Source organism: Saimiri boliviensis, chromosome 11, assembly GCF_048565385.1.
Source record: "Saimiri boliviensis isolate mSaiBol1 chromosome 11, mSaiBol1.pri, whole genome shotgun sequence".
Classification (NCBI taxonomy): Eukaryota; Metazoa; Chordata; class Mammalia; order Primates; family Cebidae; genus Saimiri; species Saimiri boliviensis.
In genome coordinates, this window is record NC_133459.1 from 72678612 (window position 1) to 72690879 (window position 12268).

Genomic DNA, 12268 nt, shown 5'->3' on the forward strand with positions numbered 1-12268 from the left:
AAAGTTGGCTGCTTCTGAGCTCAGAAGCTATGTTGCTTTCTAGAAATGCCTTCTAGGATTGCCACAGATTCTGCTTTTTCCAAAGAAGAAGAAAAGTTAGATAGATTGAATTTTTCAGAACATTACGGAAGCCAAACAAATAATATCTATGGTTAGAATTCTGCCCACTGGCTTCCAGTTTATGACAACAGTGTAGGAATATAAACTTCCTAATCTGGAAAGGAGGACTTGACCGTCAGAAAAAAAACGAGTGGGAAGCCCATGCACACATACATATCTCCATATGAGCCAGCAGGTGTCTATCAGGCAAATGAAGACAAAGACAAGTGGAACAAGCACACTGCTGGGAAGATCTGAAGAAGGCTGTTAGGGTGGCTCCTCCCACATGAGATGGCTCTGCGGGACTTGAAGGGCCAGAGGCCAGTCTTCACTGTTCTGTTGACCTCCCGGGCATTGCTCTCTGGAAGAAATAGCTCAGACTTTGTAAGGCCACTGGATCCTGTGGTACCATCAGCCCCTGTAGGTGGAGAGTGGATTTTTTCCCAAAGGGTAAATGAAGGTGCTCAAGGATTAGTTTGAAGAGAAAGTCATTCTTAGGAAGGAGCAGATACCTAAAGAAGGATAGCAAAATAAGAAAGTGGGGATGACCACCAGAAGCCACCCGTGAAAGCTTTAATTCCTTGCATGATTTTTTTTTCCCTTGGACTGGGGAAAAAGTCCTGTTTACTATATCATTTGATTTGCCTTTCCCTGACAAAGACAACCCTCAGAACATAACACATTGGCCATCAGCCCTGTTTTTAGATATCATCTTCAACAGCTTGTTCATATGGATTTTAATTTTAATATTTTTGATTACACAATCAAGCACTAGAAGCACAAAAAAAATAAAAGTGACAGGCACAGGATAATCCTCTTTCACTGTGTGGGGAATGTGTTTAAATAGAACAAAGGGGGAAAGAATAGAGTTTGAGATATGTTTAGATTTTAAAGGTGATGGATGTAATATCTCCACATATCTTTCTTTCTCTTTGTTCTCATGTGCATTTCTTAAAATTACAGACAAGTCTCAGAGACACAGCCTTTAGGATTTTCTAGAGTGAGAAAAAATGTGATAAGCAACATTAGGGTTTATACATTGTTTTTTATAGACTTAGGTAATGCTCAACTCACTCAGCTACTCAAAGAAATCCATCAACACAAAGAGACAGCTACATGACGATATGGCCAGCAAGTCAGGACAGATGGTGTCTAGCCTGAGCCGCCTCTGCACACAAATGGGTGTCAAAGAAGGTCATCAACAAGCCCTACACCATCCGGCTCCTCCTATGCAAGATGGTCAATAATGCAACAAGAATTGTGAACACCTGGGTGGGAATGTGCTGCTTTCTCCTCCCCTGAGCTCTTTGGACTCAGCAGATCACTGGCCTCTATTAATGTCTTTGGGGCAGAGCAGCCCTGTGATGGAGTTCTAATGACTATGAACCGGAGATTCATATATCTGAGGATATATATCTAGTTGTCAATCATGTCTCAAATTTGGCACCACTGCACAGGCTGATAATTAGCCTGAATAAAACTAAGGTGATGTTTTCAGTTGCCCCAGGCGAATCAGACAAGCAACCAAAAATTACCATCAATGGCATGGAGTTAAAAGCCATACCCAATTCCCACTGCCTATGTAGTCTGCTGTCTAATGACAGGTCCTCTGCTCTGCTTTTCTGTGGTTCTTTGAGCAACCACCAGTAGTGGAGCTCATTATTGGAACAAAGAGTAACAACTCGTTTTAATAAATCCAGCTTATTTGGGGGAACTTGACAGGATTTGTGGTGATAAGGCATCTGATTTCAGATAAAGACCAAAGTGCAAGTCTGACCCGCTGTCCAGGCTTCTCTGTAGCTAGGAAATTTAGTTCATTACCATTACCTCCCGGAATAACATTAATTCCACTCAGTGCAAAACATCTAATGGCAGCACGGGTAACCTTGTCAAGAAATAGAACTACTAATCAGCAATTGACGTAACAGTCGACCTGCCTTTTTAGTAACTGGAAATAGTTCCAGTTCAACAGTCATGGAAATAATGAAGTTTTGCAGAACTGCTGCACAAGAAAATCTATGGAAGTTATAATTTATTGCACACATTGCTAATGTTCCAACAGTGTTTCTATGATACTGATTCAAACCTCTGCAAATTTTTTAGGATGAACGGTTTAATTTCTGGCACTATTTGGCTTCTTTTAACAGCAAATACCTCAAGCATAATTTATTTAAAATCAAAGATGAATAGAAGGAGAGAAAGCCTGGAATTAAGGGCATTCACTGCTGTAAGATTCACTTTCTGTACTTTAAACTGAACACAATCTTAGAGTTTCCTTTCTCTCTTTTGCTATTTTTTTGGCTTATGTTCTTTTTTACCTAGCCCATGTGACATTCATTAGAATAACACTATTGACTCTAACGGACCCAAAAGTATATAACTATAAGATGATATATTTACCTGTTCAAGTCTGATTATTTCTGGAATGAAAATGACAAACCACTAAACAGCTTACTCTTTTGTGCATATAATGAAGATAATAACCTTAGAAATATAGATTGCAGTATTGCTTGGTATGTGGCCTAATCTTAATTTATTAAGAAAAAATTTATTGAGGGCTCATCTGGGGTAAGGCTATTCCTATTGTATCAAAGTGTCATCTTCCAAAACTAGTTTTAACCTGCAATAGAAGAAACCTTTGAATTTTTTTTAAAAAGTCTCTTCTATCCACATGAAAAGGTCTAAAAAGGTATATGTGATCTTGGTCTGATGATAAATTCTTTTACATCTTCAAAAGAAAATTTCCACTCAGAATTTGTTGGCAAATATATCCAGAGCTTCTTTAGAAGCCCTAATTCTAACTCACCCCTACCACAAGGACTCTGGAAGCTGAAAATTACCACTTCTAGTAAATCTCATCCCTCACTGAGTCCCTTCAGTGTTTAGGCTGGCAGTAATATCTATCATTTACATATTTCAGAGGTATTCATTGGAATATGGTGACAGGGCCATAACAGAAAGGAGATATGAGGAGGAGGGAGCTGTGATTGCAGCTTATGGACTAGGAAACTTTGGAGAGAATCTTGCCCACTGGAAAATAATTGCATGCGATTTTATGTAAAGTACCCAGCACTCCACTCACCACACCATAGATGCTCAGTAAATGTTGGCTTCATCCTTCTCTAATATTTGTGCAACTATGGCATTTTAACGGACATGAAGCATGTTTACATGACTTATCTTATTTGACCCTCACAACACCCTTTGTAAATAGGCTTTATTTTATGTTTGGAAGTACTGATGATTTGAGATGCCTGCGTCTATAAAACCCTAAGTCGCACAACTAGTAATTGTAGAGTCCATCACCTGGCTCGTCTGATTCCGAGACTTTCTTTTCCTTTTACTACCCTGAGCTGTAAGTATTCAGTAATGTGTACCTGACCACTTGTATATCTTTAATTTAAAGAACTATCTTCACTATGTATTTTCATAACTTCAGAGATGATTTATCATCTTCTGTGTTTCTTCTTCTGTTTGTTTCTTCATTTTCCCTGGTTCTCAGCTTGTAAAAGTGTTACATTTCTAATGTTCATGGGTCCAGGATTTGAAGTTTTTTGTCAGGATCTTGAGCTCTTCAAAGCTAAAGAACCCTAAAAATAAGGCATATTTCACTCTGGGCCATGTTTTTCCTTTGAGCTCTCTTGCTAACATACCAACCACAATTTTCTTTTCGCTTGTGAGATGGAAAGAAACAGTTGTGTGGCTATAGCTATTATTGTGCCATTACCATTCTGAGGTGTTGATTTTGTGCTTCACATTTTTCCTGTGTTTTTAACTTGATGCCCTAGCTTGAATTCTTATTTCACTCTAATCGTTTTTTAAATTTGAAGTCTTCCTTTTACTTTGGCAATTTCAGTTGGAACACTAAGTTTGAAAAAAAAAATGTTCACAGAGAAACTGAAGGTTAAATCAGCTTTATTCTGTAAACAGTGCCTAAATTATCATCTCCTTCCCATAACAGCCCAATTAATATGTTACAGCAAAGCTGAAAAGCCAAAAATCGTGCAGAAAACATGGAGCTAGTGCGACACCTGCTGGTAAGAAACATTTTTTTTTTTTTTTTTTTTTTTTTTTTTTTTTTTTTTTTTTTTACCATTTTGCATTGCGTCAACAACAGCAAAAACAAATGGAGACAATGGATTGCTTGGATAGATTTTATTCCTACAAACCTATCTTTTGTGAATACTTGGTATGTCCCAGGTGCTCTGACAGGCACTGAAACTGATAGGGGGAGATCTGGTCCTTACACTCAAGAATCTCACAGACTTCCGGGGAAGAAATAACTATCTACACACCTAACTGTAGAGAGATTGGTTTTTATAGTCAAGGTTGTCAGGTCGGGTTGGGTACACATAAGATAGCACAGGGCCCACAGACATGACTTTCTCTCATGAATCAGGGACAGCCTCACGGAGAAGGGGATGCCCAAATCTTGAAGGATGAGGCCCCAGGGACCCATTGGAAGATGTAAGCAAGACAGCAAAGTGATTATATTTTCACCTTAAAAAAAAATTACTCTGACCACAGTGTGAAAGAAGGGAGAGACTAGTTAGGGTCAGGGAGGTAGACAGGAACCTGCTGAGAAAGCTCGGGAGAGGTTAAGGCCTCAATTAATTAGGGCAGGGAATGCGGAACACTTTTTCTTAAAAACAACAAAAGAGAGTCTGGCCTTTTAACGTAGATAGCTTTCTTTCCCTTGTTTGTGGTCTTAGGAAAGAGTTAAAATATTTCACATCATATGAGAGCATAATTGCTCTGCAAATCCAAGCACATAATTGTATAAAGTAAATTTGGAGACGTTCAAAAAATATTGATCTCACCTGAAGACAGTGCTTAATAAGTGCAATTTGGAGACAAGGACACAGAAACACCAATTTGTGTCAACAGTGCTTAAGTGCTCCAATAAAACACACACTCGAGGTCCTTGAGAAATTTGGATAACCATAATAAACGCTTTTTCAAAGGAAGGTTTAAAGTATTTACTTATGTATTTACTTACTTAGAGACAGAGTCTTGCTCTGTCACCCAGGCTGGAGTACAGTGGTGCCATCGTGGCTCTTGGCAGCCTTGAACAACTGAGTTCAAGTGATCCTTCCACTTCAGCCCCCCAAAGTGCTGTGATTACAGGCATGAGTCACCGCACCCATCCTAAAATTTTTAAACGACTAGCTATAGTTATAAATTGAGAAATTAAATATAGTGAAAAAGAGGCCATGATTTCCCTACTGTCAAAGTAACTCAAATTAATACATTTCCCCATTGAGAATCAGACAAGGGCATGTACTCATATTCATTTATTTAACAAATGTTTACTGTTTGTATGTATGAACTAAGATAAAAATATTAAAAATAATATAAATCCCTCAGCTTTCAGGATAGTCCCATTTATTAAAGTGTATGTATTTAAAGTATATACATATATGTATGTCACATATATGTATACAATATATACATATGCCTGTATGTATGTGTGTGTGCACATGTATGTGAGTGTCTATATACAACTGTTTTAACCCACTAAGTGTGAGGAAGTATTCTAGAAATAACTAAATATTTCTTACGTTTTAGACATATTTTATCTGTGACATCTGAATAGTGAGAACAGATTATTTAATGTCTTTTTTTGTATATAAAAACATACAACTTGCAGCTTCAAAGCAAACCTCATGCCTTTCATCATTTATATCATACCACCTAACAATAGAATACCACTTATTCAGTCAAGTATGTTAAAATATAACTTACAGAAACTTAAAGAAGAAAAATAAAAATAAAGAAAAAATTTGAATTAACAACCAAAAACTATAAATATTACATATATATTTACTTATGTGGGTACTATGTACAAAGATAATCATTTTTTAAAATCGTTTCACTCAATACATTACATGGTTCCACAGGAATAATTATTATAGTGTTCTTTTAAAAAACAAAGTATGTGTTGAATATATTAAAAAGAGGTACAAAAGAATAAAAATTCAAACATAGAATGAATTAATGCTGCCAGCTAATGTAATTAAAACCATCACCTGGGAAAATATATTCTATAATAACTAAGCAGGGAAGCTGAATTATTTTTACCTATAAAAATATTTGATCAAAAAATAAAAATTATGTTTATTATGAAGTCTATTTTTTAATTATCTGCTTAAAATCTACAACATGCACTTCAGAAGCTAATTTAAATGCCATCTGGTGGCATTTATTCATATTTTGGAATTTTATGTCAATCTGAATGAATTTTAAGGGTTGAAAAAATAAAATGATATAAAACAAATTTCTTTTAAGAACCAGCTTTGACTACATAATATATATTTCTTCATAGGAATGATTACCACATCTTGATCTACAAAATAATGAGCTTCTGTGAGGGTCATGTGAATAGCAATATTACCAAATGTACAAGTGTCCTATAGCTAACCTGCAGAGATAATTGTCTATAACTCATCTTCCTACAAGTTTGGACATGCTTTATATGCCGCCAAGTGGATGAAAATATGGGATAAACTAGTTTATCTTGTGATGTTAAAAAATGAAAGAAAACTATTTTAAGTGTATTTGAGTTTTTCAATATAGAAAATTATCATTGGAAAGATGGTTTAAAATTAAACTTTAGGCCGGGCGCGGTGGCTCACGCCTGTAATCCCAGCACTTTGGGAGGCCGAGGCGGGTGGATCACGAGGTCAAGAGATCGAGACCATCCTGGTCAACATGGTGAAACCCCGTCTCTACTAAAGATACAAAAATTAGCTGGGCATGGTGGCGCATGCCTGTAATCCCAGCTACTCAGGAGGCTGAGGCAGGAGAATTGCCTGAACCCAGGAGGCGGAGGTTGCGGTGAGCCGAGATCGCACCATTGCACTCCAGCCTGGGTAACGAGAGCGATACTCTGTCTCAAAAAAAAAAAAAAAATTAAACTTTAATTCATATAGCCATACAAATTTCACTACTGGTTTTACAGAAATGTTTACTCAGTTTTGAATAAGACCACACAGATACATCTCAAGAATTACAGATGCAGTATAAGATACGTAAACTGTTGAATGAATGAATGAATGAATGACATCAGCTTAATGACTGAGTTGGTCTACATTATAACACTTCATTCAAATGCAAGATTACCCCAAAGCCCCATCATCTCTCACTGGATTATTGCAGTGGCCTCTAAGTGGTCTTCCATTGTCTGTTTCCTACACAGCAGCCAGAGTGGTCTTGTCAAAACCCAGCTCAGATTGTGTATTTCCTGAATACCCTCCTATGACTACCAGTGATGAGTAGTGAGTGGTTTGAGTGGACTGCCACTGACTGGCTCTCAACATCTACCGGAGCATCTTAGCCTGCCACCCTGTATAGCAAATGCTAGAAAGCCAAGGTTTCTTTTAAATTTTTTTGTTAATTGTTATATATTTAGGAGGCATGAGGGCATATTTCTTACACCTTCTGCCTGGAAAGTTCTGTATTCGGTTATCTGTCCACAGGCCTGACTTCCTCATTTCCTTTAGGTCTCTGTTCAAATATCAGCTTTTTGGGGATGCCTTCCTGACGATGCTGCATAAAAATAGCAACTGCTCCTGATACTGTCTTGCCCCCTTGTCCTCTTTCATGTTTCTGTGTAGCTCCTCTCATCACTGGACGGTGTACTTGCCTGTCTGTCTGCTTATTGTCAGTCCTTCTCCACTGAAATGCAAATTCCATGAAAACAGAGACTTTGTCACTGAAGTATAACCTGCCTGCAGAACAATGCCTGGGTCAGAGTAAGGGTTTAACAAACATTGTTAAATGAGTAATATTTACTTATAATATTTATGGACGATTTAGTCAGATAAAACAGCAAAAAGTTTTTACAACTTGTCAACCACTTACTATGAGGCAAGTGCTATTTTCTATCTTACATGAGACAAAAGATCACAGACCTATTCCTGAATAAATGAACAGAACAGTGGGAGTCAGATAAGTCAATAGATAATTGTAATCCACTCATTCATTCAAGCTTTATTTATTGAACATTAAATAGAAGAAAGCTAGAGTTTTCAAAGCTTTTCTATGTGCCAGGCATCAGGCAAAAAGGTTTCTTTAATATATCTTTCATAACAATCAAGTAAGTAACTATTATTGCTGATTTACAACCAAAAAACCTAAGGCTTTCCAAGGATATCCTGCTAGAGTCCAAGGTTGCCACATTGCTGAAAAATAGAGTCTATACCCTAGTTCTGTGTCACCCTATATCGGGCGTCCCCAAACTATGGCCCAAGGGCCGCATTTGGCCCCCTGAGGCCATTTATCTGGCCCCCCGCCGCACTTCAGGAAGGGGCACCTCTTTCATTGGTGGTCAGTGAGCGGAGCACAGTATGTGGCGGCCCTCCAGTGGTCTGAGGGACAGTAAACTGGCCCCCTGTGTAAAAAGTTTGGGGACGCCTGCCCTATATCATTACGGTACTGAAAGAAACACAAGAAAAATCACCTGATTATTAGTGAGGTCAGAAAAGCCTTCTTAGTAGAAGCAACACCTATGGTAAACCTTCAAAAATAATAGACTGAAGTTAGGCAAAGGAGGGAGAGCAAGTAAGGCATCATGGCCTGAACAAATAACAGGTGTGAATTTCTGTGCTATTGGAATTTCCATAAAGAGAGAAACACAGGTCTTAGTACCTTTGTTTTTAATAATAAATTAGATTGAAATTTGACTGTCTGAACTTGTTACTAAAACATAATACAAATGTAAATATACATACAGGACCCCACTATAAACAATGACAGAATGAGTTAATATGTGATATAACTCAATTATGCAATGCAAATAATCAGCATGAAGTAATTACATATAAACACAAGATGAAGGAAGATCTAGCATTCCAGATTTTAACAAAAGAGATATGATTGCCTATAAACAACTTTCCCCATTTGTAGTATATAATTAAATAACTTATGTGGCAATTAAATTACATGCCAATTAAATAGAATTGCAAGCGATAATATAACAAGTTAAAACAAGTGGAAGTTATTACTGAAGCACATCAATTGCTTTTTTCTACTAAGTTGAATTGACATTTAAAAATTAATACTCACCTATGTTGTGCACTTTCAGTATTTAGAATGTGAGTTTAAGAATTAGGCTGTTAAAAGTTTTAAAGGTAAAAAATTGAATAAGGTTAAGAGAAGTAGATTCTTGTTTCACCCAAACAAAATAATAAAGAAAAATAATTTTTAATAGATTGGTTTTACTTATTTTTTTAATTCCACTTTTTTTTCCTCTGGACCATCAAAAATAAGTTTTACTTTGAACCCAGATGGCAGGTGCCCAGAGCTAAACTTTGATTGCACATAAAGGCAGTTTTTTCATACTTGATCCAAACGTCAAATGTCAAATTTCTACTTTCCAGTTAATGTACAAACATGTATCTATATCTGTGTGCTCTTCTGTGACACAATTTAAATTTTAAATTAAATAATGCATACATACATATGTATATATATATGTACATATACATACACACATTACTTTTTTAACTTTTAAGTTCAGTGGTATATATGCAAATTTGTTACACAGGTAAACTTATGTCTTGCAGGTTTGTTGTAAAGATTATTTCATTGCCCAGGTATTAAGCCTCTTACCCTTTCGTTACTTTTCCTGATCCTCTCCCTCCTCTCGCCCTCCATCCTCTGATAGGCCCCAGTGAGTGTTGTTCCCCTCTATGTGTCCATGTGTTCTCATCATTTAGCTCCCACTTATAAGGAAGAACATGTGGTATTTGGTTTTCTTATCTTATGTTAGTTTGCTAAGGATAATGGCCTCCAGCTCCATCCATGTCCCTGTAAAGGACATGATCTCATTCTTTTTATGGATGCACAGTATTCTATGGTGTATATGTACCATATTTTCTTTATCCAGTCTATCATTGATGAGCATTTAGGTTGATTCCACATTTTGCTATTGTGAATAGTATTGCAGTAAGTATATGTGTGCATGTGTCTATAAGAGAATGATTTCTATTACTTTGGGTATATACCCAGTAATAGGATTGCTGGGTCAAGTGATATTTCTATGTTTAGGTCTTTGAGGAATCACCACACTGTCTTCCACAATGGTTGAACTAATCTATAACCCTACCAACACTGTATAAGCATTCTTTTCTCTCTACAACCTCACCAGCATCTGTTATCTTCTGACTTTTTAATAATAGTCATTCTGACTGGTGTGAGATGGTATCTCACTGTGGTTTTGTTTTGCATTTCTCTAAACGATAAGTGACATATTAGTTCTGAGAGAGAAAATTGCACAGGTAGGAAAACCTGACCTGTTATAACCTTTCACTCACCAAACATTTGAATGCCTTCAGTGTGCTAGGTCTCATTCCTCACCTCGAGTTGCTTAAGTTCTAGAGCAAAAAGGTTAAAATTAAGATGGAAATATTCATTCCTCCTGATTAGTAGCTGCACGAGCTTCACACAGTCCATATTTTCTTCTGTTGTTTGTATCAATTCCCTTACCATCGTGACTGGAGTGACATCATGAACTAGAGGCAGGAGAGTGCTGGGTTTGAAGGGCAAATGGGAGGGGGAGGCAGAGCAGCACATGCTCCTTATGATTGGCTACATCTACCATCTATGAAGTGGTAAAAAAGCTGGAAGTTGGAGGCAGATTACAAGTTTCTTCCAGGGCTAGGCTTCAATGAGTGAATTTTGTAGAAGGATGGTAATTCAAGATAATTGAGTGTATGTTAGTGACCAACATAAGCTTGATGGGATATGAGGGCTGCTTAGGGCCATTGAACTGAGATTGGCAATGAGAGAGCAAATAAAGAGAGGGACTGAATGAAGTCAAAGAGCAGGTAAAATTGAAATGAGGGAGAATGATTGATCTGGTCTGAATGTTTGTGTGCCCCCAAAATTTACAGGTACAAGCACCTAGCACCAAGGTGATGATACTAGGATGTGGGGTCTTTGGGAGGTGATAGGTCATGAGTGCCCAGAGAACTAGCTCTTCCCTTACACCATGTGAGGACACAATGAGAAGGTGCCATCCATGAACCCGAAAGCATGTCCTCACCAGACACTGAATCTGCCAGACACTTTTGTATTTCTTAGCCTCTAGAACAGTTAGGAATAAATTAGAAGCTGACCAGTCTAAGGTACTTTGTTATAACAGTCCAAATGGATTTTAATATCCACAACATGTATTTCAGAGGCTACTATAAATGCCATCTGGAAGCTCTGGAAGCTCTGCTCTGAAACCTGATTTCCTCCCCCTCTAATGAGTTTAGAAAGGTGTGCAACCTAATTTCTAGTCCTCACCACCTGGGGGTTAACAGGTAGGGCAAATGGGGCCATAGAAATAGAAGTAATGCAAACTGTATTATTTCAGTGACGACAGTGCCTGGTTAAGGGCATATAGTTCCCTGAAAAATATTCCCCAAGTATTTCTGGGGGTCCAGGGCTCTCTAGACCGAGTTTACTTTTCCTGGTCTTGCAGCTGCTAAGTCTTGCTCCTCTGCTTCTCCACTAACCTAAGTGCTGCCACTTTTCCACCGTGCACTCAGTCTGGAAGGGGTTCTTGGCAGAGGGATAAATTAAGAATGACTGCCAGGCTTCACTAACTAGGTACACAGTGTCTTTCTACACTGAGATAGAAATACAGGAAGTAGAACAGGTTTGCTATTGGGGAGAATTTTATTTGGAACATGTCAATTTTGAGAAGTTTATAAAACATCTGAGTAATAACCAGTTGTCAGTCTAATATATGGACCTTAGGGCATAGAACAGGCTAGAGACAAAGGCTTGAGGGTCACCAATACCAAGTGATACTGAGGCCTGGTTTACATGCCAGCCAGAGGGAATGTAGAGAGGGAAAACAAAAATCAGAAAGTAAAGCACAGCAACATTTAAAAAGTAAGTGGAAGAAGCGATGCTCGCCAATAAAGCTGAGAAGGTCTGGGGTACCAGGAGAATGATATTCTGGAATTCAGGATGGGAAACATATTGAGAGGTTTATATTTTTAGGAAGAAGATGAAGATATAAGATTCAGGGGCTGACTGATTATATAAAGTTCGTGGAAAGGCCAGAGCAATGAGATTCAGAGAAATTGTGTTTAGTAAGAAGGGGGGCATCACTCCCAATGAAGCAGGAGGCTGGAACGAAAGGATGCAAATAAATTTGTAAATGTGAATAGGA